Genomic DNA, 12,456 nt, shown 5'->3' with positions numbered 1-12,456 from the left:
AGTATTATTATCAAATTTGTGTTGTTCTGTTTCACGTTGCAAATGGTTACTTGTGCAAAATCTTTTACAAACATGTGATTTGTTTACATGCTATTGAGTTTTAAAAATATTTTCTTTAACTGAATGCTCATTACACTTAGTAACATGAATGTATTGTTACACATACTCTTAAACTTTAATAATACCAAAATTACCTATCATGCATGAACTAATGTGTATGTTTCAGTGATTAACTGATTTATACTGAGAAATAAAACATAAACGACTTTTATGAATTACCTTCCTTCAAATTCTGTTGATTTTTGTTCAATACTTGAACACGAAATCACGAAAAGACTTTCAGTACTACTATGGATATCATGTTTAAAAGGAGTCCAACAGAATAATATAATGGCATGCGAACCTTCATTGTCTCGGATGATAAAGAACAATTATACATTTTAAATTAATTAATTAAAAGACCGGTCTTTGCTACATGCATATATGTGCGATATACAATGGCAATTGAAACCCTGTGAAACAAATGGTATTGTTACTCGTCAACGCATCCGGTAATTGGGTTCCGTGTAGCATATCGCGTGTTAATATTACTAATTATTTATTTACAAGACAAACAAGGCAAAATTGAACGAATATATATTTGTTTATTAAACGACGAACGTCGAATATTGCGAAACAACTATCACCATCAATGAGCGAAATCGCTCGCAATCGAATGGATCTGCTTTCCTTCAGCTACGTGAAGGTCAGTCTGGCTGCACAGGTTCTGAGCGACTCTGTTGGTGAATATTAAAATGGCATGCGAAACTTTGCGGCGTCGGAGGTTAAAAGAACAGTTATACATTTTGAGTTGTTTGCACTTAACATGTCTTGATTATGTTGCTATTTCAAACAAAACATAGTAACATTTTAATTCTATTAAAAGACCGGTCTTTTGTACATGCACATACGTGCGATAAACAACGGTAATTTAACCCTGGCGAAACAACCGGCAATTAATATTCATCAAAGGGTCCGATAATTGGGTCCCCGTTCGACATACTGCGTAATAATTAGACTAAATAATGATTGATTTTGAGATCAACAACGCAACAATTGAACGAATAGGTTCTTGTTTATTTAACATTATATAATTTGAATCCGAAAAAACGTAACCCGCTCAATAAGCGAAATCCCTCGCAATCGATATCGTGTAGCCGCATTATCGCTACACAGGGACCAATCCATCGAGATTATCAAATCTCGCGCACCGGTTTATTATCGCTACACAGGGACCAATCGATCGAGATTATCAAATCTCGGTTTATTTTGCGTGCTGTAACGGGATATCGCGAGGTTGCTAATCCCTTTGTTTGTATAGGTCCCTGCTATTACACATATTATAAAAAGCCATTTTAAAATGGAATTGGAATGGTATTACTTAAAATAGTAATATTATTTACTAACATCATCCATTATGTTATATTGAAATATTCAGATAAAAATGTAAATTGAGGAGGGTTTGTGTAAATTGTAATTATTAGTACAATTTATTGATTTCATAAACAATAACAGCTTGACATTCTCTGTAATGGGTATCCGAACAATCGCTCCCACAGACAATCGATCTAACGCTAAGTTTGACAGGGCGGACGTTCGCTCTTATATAATTTGACACCACGGCCATTGTTTCATACAATTAGATGCAAAACCTTAAAACATAGTATACGCCGATCAAAGGTTAACACCTATAATTAGCCTGTTCTGTTCTTTGTTCTGTTCGGTTAACACCTATAATTAGCCGAAAATTAAATTTACTTTGTGCGTATTATCATAAATACAAGTTGAGCAATTTTTCAGCTTCTCCAACTTCTCAAACGGTTTATGTAAACAATGTAAACAATGTAACGATCTAGAAGATCACTTTCATTTTTTACTCGAATGTCCCGTTTTTAATAGCCTCAGACAACAATATATACATAGACAATGATTGATTTCTAAGTTTCTTATGTTTCAAGAATTCCCATGGCTACCAGTCAAATTGACCCCAGTTACCATTGTTGTGTATTAGTCCATACAGAGTGTCATGGAGTTTATGGCTATTTGGCTGATGACATGTGACTTATCTGTGGATATATCACAGCTGATTATTGCAGACACCGCATGATTTTAGATAAGAGATTAGCATAACCCCAATTATATCAACAAACAATCATAAAATGTATTACTATCAGACGAGTGGTTAGCTAACCAAGGGGTGCAGCTCCATGTCATATAAAAGTCCCACTCTGCCCACTTGGGCCTACACCATGCTATTATTTTGATTATGATCATGTGATTCTAACGGAAGTTGTATTTATCAATGAATTAATATAATTGTTCACACTTAAACTCTTTTATTATAACTGGAAACAATGTTTAAATTAAAATTCATGTCATTAGAAATACTAACATTCCTTCCCATTCAGAACCGGTGCAAGTATCCGCTCTATTTGTTTATTATTAACCAGTGCTTTGTGATTGTAGGGCATAGGCCCCCCAGGACAAAACCCCCCCAATGAAAAAATGAACATTTGGACAATACCCCCCCCCCCCGAGTAAAAAATGACAGGTAGGATATAAACCCCCCAGTGCTTATTTTGCATCTGGAAATTTGACCCCCAGTGCTTATTTTAGAAGTGGACATTTGCCCCCCATTGCTTATATCATATGTTGTTTCCATTAGACTAGTATATCTCTAAATTTGGATTCAGTATTGCTTCATATCTCATAAATATATAATCATAGAAACTTGGGCTTATATCCTACCTGTCATTTCTACTGGGGGGGTATCGTCCAAATGTTCATTTTTTCATTGGGGGGGTTTTGTCCTGGGGGGCTTATGTCTGGATCCCGTGCTTTGTGTAACCAAGTCATATTCAACAAGCTTGTACTGTAAAATAACAATCAAAAAATTATTTTTCCCCCGACACTAGCATGAAACACAGATATATGTATTTCTAATCCGTGTTCCCAACACGATGGTTATCTTGAGCATTGACAAAATAAACATCGCTGTCCGAGTCAGAATCATAAAATATCTGACAAACTGTCGCTTAATTCTGACTCATGCATGCTAGGTTGAACGGAAAACTCATCATAATCTCTATTTTCCATTTTCCATCAATTTTTCTAACTAAAGTTTCGAGAGATAATACATCCGTTCGAAAGAAAATTCGTCCGAAGCTTTATAGTGCCGGTTCGTTATTGAGTGCATGTGACGTCACTCCCGGTTTGAATGAAAATGTCGAGAACATCGGAATGTGTGAAAAATCGCGACTTTGTTCTATTCGGTCTCGCTTATAACACCGTATTTGAAATGAAGTGAGGTTCGAAATAGTTTAGATATGCACTAAATTCGATAAATAAAGGTGTTTTACGGGATTTTTAAATCGCGGCACGTGAACTTTAAACATTTTAAATGTTCTGAACCAGACCAAAACAACAATGTCCCTGATTTTAATAACAAGCAAGATAAAATTGTTGGTCGTTACTGTGCTATTCCAATTTTCTTGTATAAAACCACTCAAACTGAAACAATTTCAGAACAGTTACTAGAACTGGATGAAGAAGCATATACTAGTGATAGTGATGTCTATGAACATGAATATAATAACTGTGAAAAGGATTGTTCAGAGTTTGAAAATCATGTTGAATATGCAGACCGTTCAGGCTTTTTCCGCCCTATGCCACGGGTCCGAAATTCGGCCCCATTCCCAATGCAAATCTGGTTGTTTTTTTCCCAATTGAAAAAAGAAATCCTAATTAAAAAAAAAAAAAAAAAAAAATTTTTTTTTTTTTTTTTTTTTTTTTTTTTACCCTTTAAATATATAAGTTGACCTGATCTGGTGTAGAAAATAGAAAGTATTGCATAATTAAATTATCTGTTGCCTTGAATTTGTTTTAAGAACTGTAAAATATGTTAATGATTATTTAAGACTTTCCTTTTTTTCCTCAAAATCCGGCGCTTCCTGCGATTTTTTTCACCTCAAAAAGGCCAAGCCTTTTCCCCATATTCAGATAAAAAAAACCTGCACTAATCACACATGTTCATAATATTTTGTAAAATTTTAATAATAAGTTATCAAAATAGTCGTTATTTACCAGTTAACGGCTTCTTTGAAATATAAGAAACACTGTTTTAAATAATTTACATGCGATAATTTTTCCCAATTGAGCCAATTTTGCGATTAATTTTTTTCCCAAAATGGGGGTTTTCACGACGCGAAATTCCCAAAATTCCAGTGTGGCGTTTTCCCAAAATGGAGCGGAAAAAGCCTGCCGTTTAAAACTTGCTAAGAATGCATATCAAGAGTTTCTCACTATTTTAAACTGTGAATAACTTGTTTGTTACATATTCACAGTTACAAATAGTGAGAAACTCTTCATCAAAGACATCAACATGATTTTCAAACTCTGAACAATCATTTTCACAGTACTATTTTAATCCTTCCCCCTTTTAATCGTATATAGTGACAAGTATACCGTTTTAAAATGTTAATAGTAATAAACTCTTCATATGAATTGTATCCAATAGTGACAATTCAATGAAATAAAACTGTCCAGATTTTGTTTTGTTGACAACTTTATATTATAAAAACGATTATTATTTTATTTTTGATACATTGAATATAGCTGAAATTAAATCTAGCATAATAATTCATGTGTATCAATGCTTTAAAGATCAAATGACAATAAAAAATTGACTTCAAAATAGGGCAACCAATTTGTATTGAGGGCAAGTAGATGTTCAAAGTAACTTGCCCCCCGGGCAAGTGAATGTCAATTTCTTACGTTAACCCCTGATATTGACCCAAAGAAAATAAATAGATACAAGGGGAAAAGTCGAAAAAAATACCGCAAGTATGCTAATACGAAACGGACTTGCCCGGCGGACTATCTACTTTGGAAAATCACTTGCCCGCGACGATTTTAACCCGGCACGGGCAAGCGGGCGTCCGCTTAAAAAAAGCCCTGAGGGTAGGGGATTTTTTTGTCATGGCTCTTCAATTTTTCTCTCATTAAACATGATTATATATATTTATTTGAATATATTGGGCTCCTGGGCCCATAAACTATCCAGGGTACGTTATTTCCACCTGTGGTTCAAGGTCGACGGTGGTTCAACAGACAACACCTTGCCTATTGTAAAAATGTGAAATTCAGATAATATGTAATAAATGAACAATTTTGTGTTCAAAATGATAAGAAACTGATAAAAAGATACTAAAATATAAAAAAAAACAAGAATGCTTACACTTACAGGCCGCAATTCGAAGAATCTCAAACAAATATAATCTTAAGGAAAATGTTCCAGAGAGAAGGGCGGAAGTAGATGGATTCACCACATACATGTACAATCGGGAATCCTCGGACAATTCCGCCATAACGGCGATCCAATCTGAACGCATCGGACAGTGGGCCACAGACGATCGCCGATATGGCGGAATTGTCCGAGGTGTCCCGATTGAACGGCGATCCACACAGACGGTGTGGTGTAGCCCACTGTCCGAAGCGTTCAGATTCAATCGTGATACATCGGCTATCTCGGATTCCTCCGATTATGAAATAAATCGTCTGCTGATCCAGAGTGCGTTCAGATTGATACATGTAAGGTTACAATCCACTATGATAACTCTCAACTTGTTCCCTATATATGCATTAGCTACTTCTATGCTTTTAAGTAAAAATTGTCTTATACTATAGACCGTACTTTACGGAGGCACACTAAACGATAAACTCTGTATATATCTATTTCATTGTGCGAAACCGTCTTTCCGTATTATCCTTTAAGTTTATTTTACATTTTATCGTGTCAGGTGGACACTTTTTAACATCCGGCTACCTGATATAATGTACAAAGGCATGTTTTATCGCACAGGTGAAGGGCGCGTGGCCAAGTCACTTTAACACTATCAATTTTTCACAAAACAACATTTTTCATCATATTGGACCAAACAAAATAAAAAAAATTCTGATATATATGAACAAGGTAGGTATCTCTTGACACAGGAAAATCACCTTCATCAACATTTTATTCGATTTATTGCATAAATGGCGGTCAATTTTCGTAAACTATGTACCATTTTGTTGGGAAAGGTTGCCTCGTGACGAAAAATGACCACAAACGGCTACCTGTGTTTTATCGCCTACGTATATAATTGTGTGATTGCGAGAATTCATTCATTCTGTGCGACAGCATCAGACACTACCAGAGTCTTCAACCTCAAACTACCAAGGGCAGAACTACTAGCCTTTTGGGTACTCCGACAAGTAAACGGCGGAAATCTCACAACAACAACATAGGCTAGTAACAGACAATATCAAAATATTATTCTGGCGATCAGACATCAAGTGTGGCCATACCACGTGGTCCGTGACGTCATTTTGGCTAGCACGCCAAGTAGAAAATTGTAAACATTGCCTCCGAAAAGAATCTTCAAATCCACGGAAGTATCTTATTATTAACTCAAATTTGACGAAATAAAGCACAGGCTATGGGTAAAGTTGAGCACTATTCCCGGTTATATGAATATTTGACACCAGATGAGTAGTTTGGTCTATCATTCGAGGCAAATTCCTAGTTTTTACGTTACAATAAACGCAAGCACGACAAGCACATTTTTAAATCTTCAAAAATATCCGTTTTATATTCATTTTTGCAATGTACTAATATATTCGGACGTGAAAAATTCCATATAATATGTGTTTTGTCCGAAAAAAATATATCTTAAAACACCATCTAATGACATGTCTAATGTAGACCAACAATTTGGTCATATATGGTATTTATTTAAATTATTTCAAATTGTATTACAAACATATTTTCTTATTTCTTATTTATCAGAACTTTTTGTTTGCCTACTAAAATCGTTTCAATCGGGTGAAGCTATTGTCTATAAGCGGTATAATTTTCCCAAATTACGCAAATGCAACGGTCCAGTTACTTATATAGCATATTCACCTGACAGGTTTTATAACCATTTTCATGTTGCAAAATACATCTGTGATGTGTCACCGGATGAACGCAAATACATTTTTTATAAAGTCCAAGTTCACGATAACTTTGAATCAAATTTGGTGCCGAATAAATTGGAGGCTCATTTTTTAAGTGCACTGTAAAGTCCATCGTCCACAATTAAGTCACTTTTCTTCAATGGCAGATTTAAACAACATCCAAAAATTAACAAACTTACTCGAAGTCACAAAGTCACACACCAAAACGTACATGCATCTGAAAAATATTATAATTTCACATAAACGTTTCAATAAATATCAACATCACATGTCTTGTTATAAACATAACACTATTTTTTATGCGTAAAAAATCACGATTAGCATACATCAAACTTAACAAATATTTCATTTAAAAATTAATTGTGTTTTCAAATGTCACAAGCACTACATTTCAAGCGACCTGTATCGATTTATTCAAAATACCGATACAATACACGTTTATTAAAAGACATACATGCCTCGCTTACTTTACGCACATATGCAAATCAACTAATTTTAATCAAGAAGCAACAAGATATATACGAAATACATTGGGGCGAGTTGTCTTTCGGTTCGAGCGACTGGTCCAGTAGACTTGGGGCGAATTGACCATATTTTGGGGGAAAGTTTCTTGGGGCGAGTTGGCTTTGAGGCGAGATGTCTGGCACCCAGGTCGCAGTACACTGATTGCTTTTCGTTTATTAAATTTAAAAAAACGTACATTATGACGGTCTGCTTGCAATATTAATGAAAATGTTAAATGAAAATATACTATCGCGAACTATTTTACGAGCATTATTACAGGTTGTACAACTCACACCAAAAAATCTACATGCAGTTAGCTTCGTTGGCCGTGACATGAACTAAGTGTTATGTACATGTAGCCTTAGTAGATAATGATGTCGAATATTAGCACTGTTCCGAATTTCAGCATTAATATGTCAAGAAGATTAGTGAGTTAAACAGTGTCGTGTTTTAGTGTGTATGCACAGGATAACGCCCGTAGATTGCCATTCAGTGAAATTTAACGTGTTCTTGAAGTTTATTCATTGCATTCCTCAATTTGCAGCGAACGATGTCTGCTAAGGAATACGATCTGATCAGCTGCGGAGAACTGCGGTTGTGGTTATGAAGGGGTTCATATAGACCCAATGAGAAGTCAGCCTAGTCCAGAGTATATTTTCAAGATAACGATTTAGTCGCAATAATCCAACTCCTATCTACTGACCCTCGGGTCCTTTAGGCGTGTGTTGCTCCCCGGGGATTATCATTAAAGTGAAATGTAAACTTGCCTCACCGCAATATTTGTCTGCACTCGGGATGCAACCGCTGTCCCAAGAATACGGACCAGACAAAAGGACAATGTTTCCGGACCATACATACCATGTCTGAAATATATTAATTTCGTGTTCGTTTAACATTGTATTCGTCAATTTAATAAAATATTAAAGATGCTGTGAATATGCGATTTATTTTTACACTGTAACGTCGTTTAATGACATAGTTGATAGGTGCATAAATACCGAATACATTTGCAGACAATATGTGCCATTTCTGAATATGCACTTCGTGTTCATTCAATATTGTATTAATAATTTTCAGAAAATATTATATTTACTATCGATTTATAATGTAAAATTTATATGACCTCAAACTCTATAGCAACGGGGGTTTGGAACGCATGTTGCTGCGGAGCCGCGATTGTGTACATATTCTGCTAGTTCGAGCATAGGGTGGTTGGTTCGGATCGGAGAACTGCTCCAACACACGACGGACTATGACGGATACATTATCAACTGAATCTTCACAAGTCGCCACTTAATATGTTATCAATATCGAAACTCGTATTAGCAATTATTATACTATCAATGTTGCTGTAATAAATAATATTTAATGTTTGTGATATATTATAGATAACATTCATGTATTACTTTTTTCGCTTCCCGAAAAGTAGTGAGTTTGCCGGAGTTTCTTGTGTGACTGTGTGTACGTGCGCCTTTCACATCCCCAGTTTGCTTTATTACTGCCGGACAACCGATTCACCTCCCTCGACGCTGCTTCTCCACCCCGTCTCACCAGAACTAAACGATCTCCACCCCGGCTCACCAGAATTGAACGTTCGCTTTAAAACGAACACACAGCCTTCGCTGGAGACTGGCTTCTTCGGACCTTTCTTTGATCTACCTTTCATTATTGTTTAGGTAGGTTATCCGTACAATACTACAGCAGGCACGGTTTCATCGCTGAGATGACTTAAAATAACAGTTGTTTAAGCATTATTTTATTGGAGTACTATCCGATTAATTAAAAAAATAAACCCATAACCATTTTATATATATTTTCATACTAATAAATTATTTTTTAACTTACTAGTTAATCACTTAGCATCTCGTTCTGAAAACGCCATTGAAAGTTCCGACCGAGTCACGTCGAATATTGATGATGTGACGTTTGTTGGTGCCACGGAAACGGACACGCTATCACGTCATTAATCACAGCTAACGCCCAGTGACACAAGTAACATATCATCTGATGACAGAATAAATACAATAAAATAATGTACTATAACTTCTGGCAAATTAATTTTAATTTCCATTTTAATAACGTCATAACTATGCATTGGCTTTAACATTATAATTATATATAATGTTATTTTTTTAAACAGATATCATTTGTTACAGTTGATTAATTTCGAAATTGCTGGTAAATGTATAGTAGCAACTTAAAAATACTCTTTATATATCATTCTAATGTATTAGCACATGCGATAGTCGTTTTTTAACATTGCTGGTAAATTTCATGTGGTCACTTAAAATAACTTTTACTGTTTTGCTACCATGTTTAATTTTAGTTATGTCATAATGTAATGTTTTGAAACGCCGTGGAGAACATCATCTAAGCTTAGAGGGGATCTATGTCATGGTCAATACAATTATTTGTTATCACGTCATAAACAACAAGACTATTGCCAAGCAATATATTTCCCCTACCGGCTCCACCATTGTCAGATATATATATTTTTTATATATATTTGTTGCCATAGCATCCATAATTTTTGGCGTAGGAACAAAATGGAATGAAGTGCATAATGTCCACATTGCCATCTATCCATGTTTCAAGTTTCATGAACACAATATACAGAACTTTTAAAGTTATCGCAGGATCCAGAAAAAATGTGACAGACAGTCAGACGCACAGAGCGCAAACAATAAGTCCCCTCCGGTGAAACTTTACTCACGATAACAAGATAATGTTTAACTGAACGATGTTTTATACGTATAGATACAGAGAGGGTAATAACGCGATAGTCAAGATGGCGACGTTCATGTTTGTTTAAATACCGTTTACTTTCCAGCCATATCAGCAAGTAAGTTATAAGCGTTTATTTCGTGTTGATATTCGCTCTTTATCTCGACTTTACTCACTGCGAAATTTTTTAACGGGATGACCTAATCAAAGCTTCACTAAGACAATTTGCGGAGAGTAAGGCGAGATATAAAGCGAATTTTAAAACGACATTAAAGCTAATCACATGTTTACTGATATGGCTGGAAAGACAGAGGGGGTAATCACGTGATGATCTAAACGGAATCAAGATGGCGACGACCATGCCGAAACAGGTAGTTTTTGCTGTTTTTACCCTTTGTTGACGGAATTTAATTTTTCAAGGCTGTGTCACGTAATCGTTCATAGTTCATAGACGACACATAGTTACTAACAATGTTCATTACTCTTAAATTACCGGTATGTAGCCTATCATTCGATATCTCGTCATGCGCGAATTGCCAAGATGACGAGTTTTGCATTAACTCCCATTTTCTCGTGCCGCGCATGGGACAAGTCGGTCCCTCTCTATTTATGTTAATTTCTCTGCATAATACAGGATAAAATATTCAACAACAGCATGTATCAGTTTCTAGTCCAATTTAATGTCTAACATACTTAATATTTTCGGTTATACAAATACAGTCTGATCGTATCTTTCTCGATCCGTACACCTCCAAGTCTAAACGCTAACTGTCTTGTTTCCCTCTAACATCTGCCCCGTGAAACTCAGTTATCTATCCCATTGGTCAGTGTTCTATGTGTGTTTATTTCTAATTGGCTGAATTACAATCTGGAGAAGTCACTATTCAAGTATGCACACGTTAATGAGCGTTGTGGTACAAATAATAAATAATGCAAATACCGCCTAAGGCCTGTGTCAACAGCATTGTAACCCCTTTGTTGTTAAACACATACCAGATCCAAATATTTAATCTTTTGACCGTCATGATATACTTGTCAATATTTCGTACATAAAGAAAACCCAAATATTTCACCCAATTTCTCATCATTATTTGACAGCTGCCCACTTTCCAGCCACATTGCTAAGAAGGGTATTAGCGTTTATTTTGTGTTGAAATCGATCTAAAACTAGACTTTACTCGGTGCAAAATTTTTAAGCGAGGACTGTTCGCCATGTATTTTGTGATCTTTGCTGGGTTTCACAATGGAAAATTCGCCCTCGTGATGAAAATATTGCAATTGCAAAATAACAATCTTGTTTCGAGTGTTAAGTAAATGTTTATTTATGCGTATGGTTAGTTAGGGGCATTTGAAAATCGTTTTTAAATGTATGCAAGCTTAAAATAATTTATGACCTAAAGGGGTCCCGTATTTTTCATGATCTAAAAGGGATCCCGTTTTATATTACAAACAGAATCCCCACGGAGGACGTGTACAAAGTTAAACAATTGTCGTTTTACGTTAGCACAAAGAAACAGCTATCAATTATGTATTTATTTTATAGTAGATAATATAGATAATATAAAACAGCGAAAAATCTGTATCGGCATGGACGTCGCCATCTTGACTATCACGTGATGACCCCCTCTGAAGCTAAGGTTTTACTTACAGTTGTATTCACGGGGTAAACGTAGTTTTCAATCTGAGAACTTTTCATTTAAACACAATACTTTTCCCTATTGACAACGACTAACAATAATAATATCACTCAGGTTCGATATCCCAATCACTGATTGTGCTTATCCAACCATTTTTGAATCCTTCACGATTTGTCGCGAATTTTCACACGCGATATTTTTACTTTAAATGTTAAACATTCATTTCTTTATTGTTAATGTTTATTATAAACATGTTCACGTAAATATCATGTTTATTGCTTTTAATGTATGTGCATTAATTGAATTAATACATGCATTTTATATAATTGTATTTATTACTTCTGTTTTCATATATTGCTTGATTTATAAAATTGATTTAATTTTCCTATGTCTTGTTCACGCACTCTATACCTCTAGCGATAGCAACTACCGTAATTACCCTTAAGTTTTCGGACACTCTAAATTTTCGAACACCCTCGTTTTTAGCCAAATAATTACTGTTCGTGACTCTAAATTTTCGGACATACAGATTTTTGTCCAAAATTAACGACTCTAA

The 12,456-nt window shown here is 35.2% G+C and overlaps 1 protein-coding gene across 1 annotated transcript in view; it reads right to left on the bottom strand.

The window, feature by feature from the left end:
• The window catches only part of LOC127871652 (uncharacterized), a 42,063-nt gene extending 32,628 nt beyond the window's left edge, over positions 1 to 9,435 (bottom strand). The window contains exon 1 of the mRNA XM_052414774.1: positions 9,385 to 9,435. The gene's annotated coding sequence lies outside the window, so the exon portion shown is untranslated. The remainder of the gene's footprint in view (positions 1 to 9,384) is intronic.
• Positions 9,436 to 12,456: the final 3,021 nt, after the last annotated feature.

The sequence above is a fragment of the Dreissena polymorpha genome, chromosome 3 (genome assembly GCF_020536995.1).
Source record: "Dreissena polymorpha isolate Duluth1 chromosome 3, UMN_Dpol_1.0, whole genome shotgun sequence".
Classification (NCBI taxonomy): domain Eukaryota; kingdom Metazoa; phylum Mollusca; class Bivalvia; order Myida; family Dreissenidae; genus Dreissena; species Dreissena polymorpha.
The sequence above is the reverse complement of the archived record's forward strand: the minus strand, read 5'-3'. Positions and strand labels throughout refer to the sequence as shown.